Genomic DNA, 6,000 nt, shown 5'->3' on the forward strand with positions numbered 1-6,000 from the left:
TGAATCTTTCAGGTTGACAATAACCTTTACGCGAAATAATAAAAAAATAAAAATATAACATTTGAATGTTTGGATTTAGATTTTGAATACAGAAAAATATTAGTTGTCTTGTCTCAAAATGCACTTTCTGGTATGGAATAGAGGCCAGCTACCTGAATCTTTCAGGTTGACAATAGCCTTTACGCGAAGTAATTTTATTAAATAAAAATAACATTTAAATATTTAGGTTAAGATTTTGAATACACAAAAATATTAGTTGTCTTGTCTTAAAAATAAATTGGCGTTTGGGTTTTCGATCATTTTTAGGTATGGAATAACGGCTAGGTACTTGAAACTTTCATGTTGATGTTGATGTTGTCGGTGCAATAGTCTCGTGTGTCCTTCAAATATATCGTGGTATTGAGCTACTACAATACAACTATTTGAAGAACACATCGATGTTTTTTGGTATTCAACGTTCAGTTCGGTTACGGGCTTAGCTGGCGGGCAAGAAATTCCTTTGAATGAATTTTTCATGTACGTTCCACTCTTTGTGAACATAAAAATATCATTATTGACCGTTAAAATGTTTAAATTATCATCGTTGGGATTTGTAGAGCACGCGAATTCAAGAGTATTGTTCTTATGATCGTATTTGTGAATGGAGTATTGATTCTTGAAATAAATAACACCATTGGACACTGTAAGAGCCGGGTGGTAAACACTACTATAAGCCATTTTTTGCTCCCGCGTGGTCAAATTACGGTTTTTTACGTCATATTGGCCCAAAATAACATTTTGGCTCTGGGTGTTTCTTCCGTACAAATATAGAATATCTTTCTCGGCAAAAACTTTGGAACATTCAAACTCGTCGTCTAATAAAGGAACCTTCTGTTTCGACGATAACGATTTGACCTTCATATCGTAGGTGAGCAAGTCGTTGTCTCCCAAGAGGTATACTACATCACCTGATGCGCAAGTATGCCTAATTTTTATTCCAACGTGAAAAGAAAATTCGTTCCATCGTTGATCGTCATAATGATAATCCGCAACTTTAACAGTGTATCCGACAACTTCTACAACGGTAGCACGTATCTTTAAAGACGAGACTTCGTTTGCAATTTTTGATAATTTTTTGTTAACGACTATGGCTGCTAATTCAAAGTCTTTGTCCTTGTTAAGGGCCAAGGCGTTACTGATCGCGTTTCCCACTTCGAAATCAGGAAGTCCTTCTATGCCCGAATTGGCCATAAGTGACAAATAGTCTTCATCATTCTCGCAAGGGTGAAAAGCTATCCAAGTGAGGATCCCTTCCAATCTCTTTTTCGCTGACGCTATACTCAGGAGATTTTCGGCCGGTTTTAATAATCCAATATCCGAAACGGAAATATGCTCCACGTTTTCAAACATATTTAGGGTTTCAAACAAAAGATTGTAAGATACGTTTTCCATATTTAAATCTTCTTTATACTTCAACAAATCTGTTGGAACCATTTGACGGAATACGTGACGCTTAAGCTCATTCTCCACCTCTGTCATTAGAAGCTTTTTCGCGAGGACGTACGACACGCCAAATTTTTCGTACGTACGCCAGTTCTTGACGAACGCCGCGCATTCCAACGTAAACATGTCGAGGCAAAACATATCAGCCAAGTCAAGCGCCGCCAATATTTCTTCGGAGGACTTGTTTTCAAATTTGCATTCATTACCGTACATGAAATCCAGAAGCCAATTGAATTCTCGCTTTGAAATGTCTTTTAAAGCAACGAGCCCTTTCTCACTTTCTTGAAATCCGCCGGTGAACATGGTCCGGAAATACTCACTGCAAGAAACCAAAACGTTTTTATGAGCTTCGATTCGTTGATTTTCTACTATCACAACCACGTCGCAAGTTTCATTGCTCTCTCTGTCTTTCATGAGGGAATCCATTATCGAACAACATCGCGTCCCGCGTAGTTTCAAACTGTCCCTTATTTCTTTAGAACCTTCTAAACTCATTTATAATAATCCTCAGTTATCGTTTAGCCTATTACGCTAAGCCACGTTCACTTACACGAGGAGTGTAATCCGATTTGCAAATTGTTTTCGCGATATGGCTCAGCTGTAGCAGCGATAGAAACAAAAGTAAAACCAAAACCTAAAACCGGCCACTTTTGACTTTAGTACAGGGTTGAATAAAAGTCGACTTCACCCGAAAAATATTATGAAAATTAAAATCCTTTATTAATAAAACACGTAGCGTATTTCTTCGAAACGTCAGTAGCTTTGTAAGGGGAGGTAGCGCGCTCAAACTTGGCAATGAATCAAACTCTATTCGTCTATTAAAACGGCCTCCACGGGGATTAACTGGCCGGCCTGGTCCAATGTGCAAGTTAGAGAGCTGGGTTATAGATACAGTGTTTCCACTGTGCGGTCGAGATTTTCGTCTATTTTAGGGGCAATTTGACCAGTTTTCGCCAGTCCCATAGAAGAAATATTATAATAGGAATTTTTTATATAGTGCTTGTTAAAATAATGGAAACCTTTCACCTGTAAACAGAAAGCCTTAAATTAAGGTGTTCTGTTTACAGGTGAACGTTTTTGACATATTAAGGCCCTTAATATGTCAAAAAAGTCACCTGGTTAAAAGAGAACACTTGTTGCTGCCGTAAAAGTAAGAAATTTTCCATTATTTTATATAAACAGTGACTTGCAGGTCCTGGCTCTCGGAATTATTACTTCTTGGCGATTGTCCTTGGAGGATGATTTATTGAAACGCCTATTTCCCACCCATAGATTTACCTTAATTTCCTTTAGTATCACTGCACGTTTTTTCTCTTTATTTCCAATCTTAGATTTAGGCAAAATATTTATTTTTTACAAAAGGTAACTTTTTTAAATGAAAAAACATTTTAGATAAGTTTATCTCTGTGAAGAAAACCGGAATGGGTTGCTAATAGGGGCACATTAAATATCGAAAAATATTGTCGCCGTAAATTTCACCGTTTTCACCTTTTCGCTCTCTTGTCTGACCACGCTTCAAGTGACTGTGCGAAGGTGAGGTTGCTCTCAGTGAGCACTAAAGAATCCGGCTGCTGGTTGAACGCTCTTCCGTCACCGTCATTGGGGACATACTTAAACGATGACTCATTCCGAATAGCCATCGGCCTTCGTTTGGGCGCGCGAATATGTGTGCCTCATTCTTGCAACTGCGGTAGCCTAGTCCATTCCTTTGGAACTCACGGCCTAAGTTGTAAGAAGAGTGCGGGTAGGCTTTCGCGTCATGGTGCGGTGAACGATATTCTTAAACGCGCTTTGGTGTCCGCGGAGGTTCCAGCGCCTTCCTATTTGGCCTCTTCTTCTTTAGCCCCTCTCTGGGCCGCTTCCCTGGCTGAACAAAAGAAGAAAGCCAAGTACGAAGGCCTAGAAAACTGTTACGTGTTTAAAGCCGTGGCAGTCGAAACCCTCGGGTCCTTCGGGCGCGATGGCCTAGCTTTTGGTCACTCCATCGGCCGGAGAATTCTCGAAGTGACTGGCGAGACGCGCTCGGTACAGTACCTACTTCAACACCTGGCAATAGCCGTCCAAAGAGGCAACGCGGCTTCGGTACTAAACACTTTTCCCCCAGGCTCCTCACTAGAGGACTATTTGTTTAAATTACCTTAACGGTTTTATAGCTGTACAATTTCATTAACTTGTATTCAAATGTTGATTTTTTCTTTGAACTATTAAACATTTCTTTTTAATACGAAGGTAGTGAAAATATTAGGATATTTTTTTGTGTCATTTCCACCAGGTAGTCTTTGGCAACTTTGGCGTGTTGAAAATTTACATCTACTGGCAGTGGCTGTTACTTCCAAGCCTTCTAAAAACGATATTGAGGAGGCTTTAAATTTTCGGCACGAAGCTTTCAAGTCCGTCCGTCGCCTCGGTGGTCGCACCAACGCATACGTCATTGGATTTCCAAAAGAGTCCGTCCCTAGGAAGATTTTTTGTTAGGGCATGAGCTTCGCAGTTATGGAGTACATTCTGTTAAAAAGTTTTTGCCCGTGGGATTTGTTTCGGTTTTTCCAAATTTATTCTTCAAGGAAGTGACGTGGGTAAAATACGGTTTTATTCCTGGGAAACTAATAACTTTTTGCATCGCAATGCAAAAAGTCCTAAAGTGCACGTGCTGAAAATATGCCAAAAATAGGCAAAAACACTTTTCAATGGGGCCAACATTTGAAAAGATACGGGCGTTATGGGCACATTTCCTCGGCCTGTAGGTCCACAGTTACACACGAAGTCTGCGCCACGTGTGGAAAGGATCATACTTTTGATCCAAACAAGCGGTGCTCGGAGACAGCTTATTGCATTAACTGCAAGGGCGCTCACAGCTCCAATCTTCGGGGTGCCCCTCTTTGAAAAGTGAACACCAGGTCTTGCAAGTCCGCCGAACCGAGGATGTCGGCTTCCGTCTAAAGTCGTATGCCCACGCTGCTCGTCCCAGGAGTATCTCGCCACGACGTCAAGCACCGCCGGTAGCGACCACTCCAACGAAACCGGAGACAGCTGCTCCACGGGGCCTACTCTCGGCTAGCGACATTTCCCTCATGGTGGCGGAAATTGTGGCCGCAGTCATCGATACTCTCGAAAGTCTTCAGGACAAACAGACCAACAATCATAACACGAGATCGGCTTTAAAAATTCTCTCTGCTTCTCTTACCAAAGACTTTGTGGAGAAACTCAGCGTTTCGACGTTCTCCCTGAGTCTCGATGCTCTCAGTCTGGAGGAGTCCCCCCCGTAGCTACTGGAGATGACTAGCATCCTGCAATGGAATGTCAATGGTGTTCGCGCTCGTCTACCGGAGATTATCGACCTCTTCGGTGACTTACGCCCAACAATTATCGCGCTACAAGAAACATTTATCACTCCAACGGATTCCACCAATTTACACTTCGGCTACTACAAACCCTTTCGCGAGGACCGGATTCCTCCTGTTCCCTTGGCTTCCAGAGTCCGGGGTGGCGTGGCGACACTGGGACACTGGTAGACAAGTCCCTTCCGGTCATCCGTCTCCCCTCCCCAGCCTGCGCTGGCTTAAAGGCTTTAGCCTTGAGGATTCGCTCCTCGGTTGGCTGGATCTAGCTTTCGCTAGCACCGAACTGGCTATTCATCTTCCATGGGCAATTTTGTTCCACGGAACCAGCTATCATCTGCCAATCTTAGAGATACGAATCGGTTATTTACCCTGGTAATTTACGCGGTAAATTACCCTGGTAACAGTAATTTACAATTTTCTCAGGTAAATTACGAAAATGGTAATTACTGTGGTACCATCGTAATCGTGTTTCACTGTTTCTCAATTTTCTTTGATCTTTCGGGCTAAAATGTACCTAAAATACGTCGCACAAGATTACAAATCTCAAAACCTAACGTTATTCGCGTTTTAGTGTAATTTCACTCCAGCAAACACTTTTTTTTATTCAAAGAAGAAAGGGCTGATTTGAGTCGGAGAAGACCGCGAGCCCGGTGAAGACACCATCTGATTAATCAGGGTGAGATATGTGTAACGGCCACGCCAACGGGGGGATACGTGGGGACAGGGGTGGGGACACCCGTGGCGGAAGTATGCCGACCACCCGTTGGGGGATTGGTGGTCGTCCTCACACGGCCATCCACAAACTCTGCCTCCCGGACGCCTGGGATTACAGGAGTGAGCCACTACTCCCGGCCCAGCAAACACTAGATCATAGGCGTAAACAGCGTAACGCACTAACTCGAAGAGCTAGGCACCGCTGCGCCACCTAGATTCGTTTTGGTTGCGAATTTCCAAGGAGTCGAAGGCCGTGTTAGAATAGTTTGATACGTTTAATAGGAAGAATACTTATGTCTAGCCCTGTTTAAACCGGTTCAATTAACTATCGATGAATCTGACGAGGATGAAAACGATAGTGAGTACCCTGAGGAATATGATGATACTGATAATGCATCTCAAAATGAAGATAATTGAACATTTTTGGGAATTTATAACCTATTGTGGTAATTAATAAAATGTA

This window comes from Leiobunum rupestre, chromosome 4 (assembly GCF_980474605.1).
Source record: "Leiobunum rupestre chromosome 4, qqLeiRupe1.1.hap1, whole genome shotgun sequence".
NCBI lineage: Eukaryota > Metazoa > Arthropoda > Arachnida > Opiliones > Sclerosomatidae > Leiobunum > Leiobunum rupestre.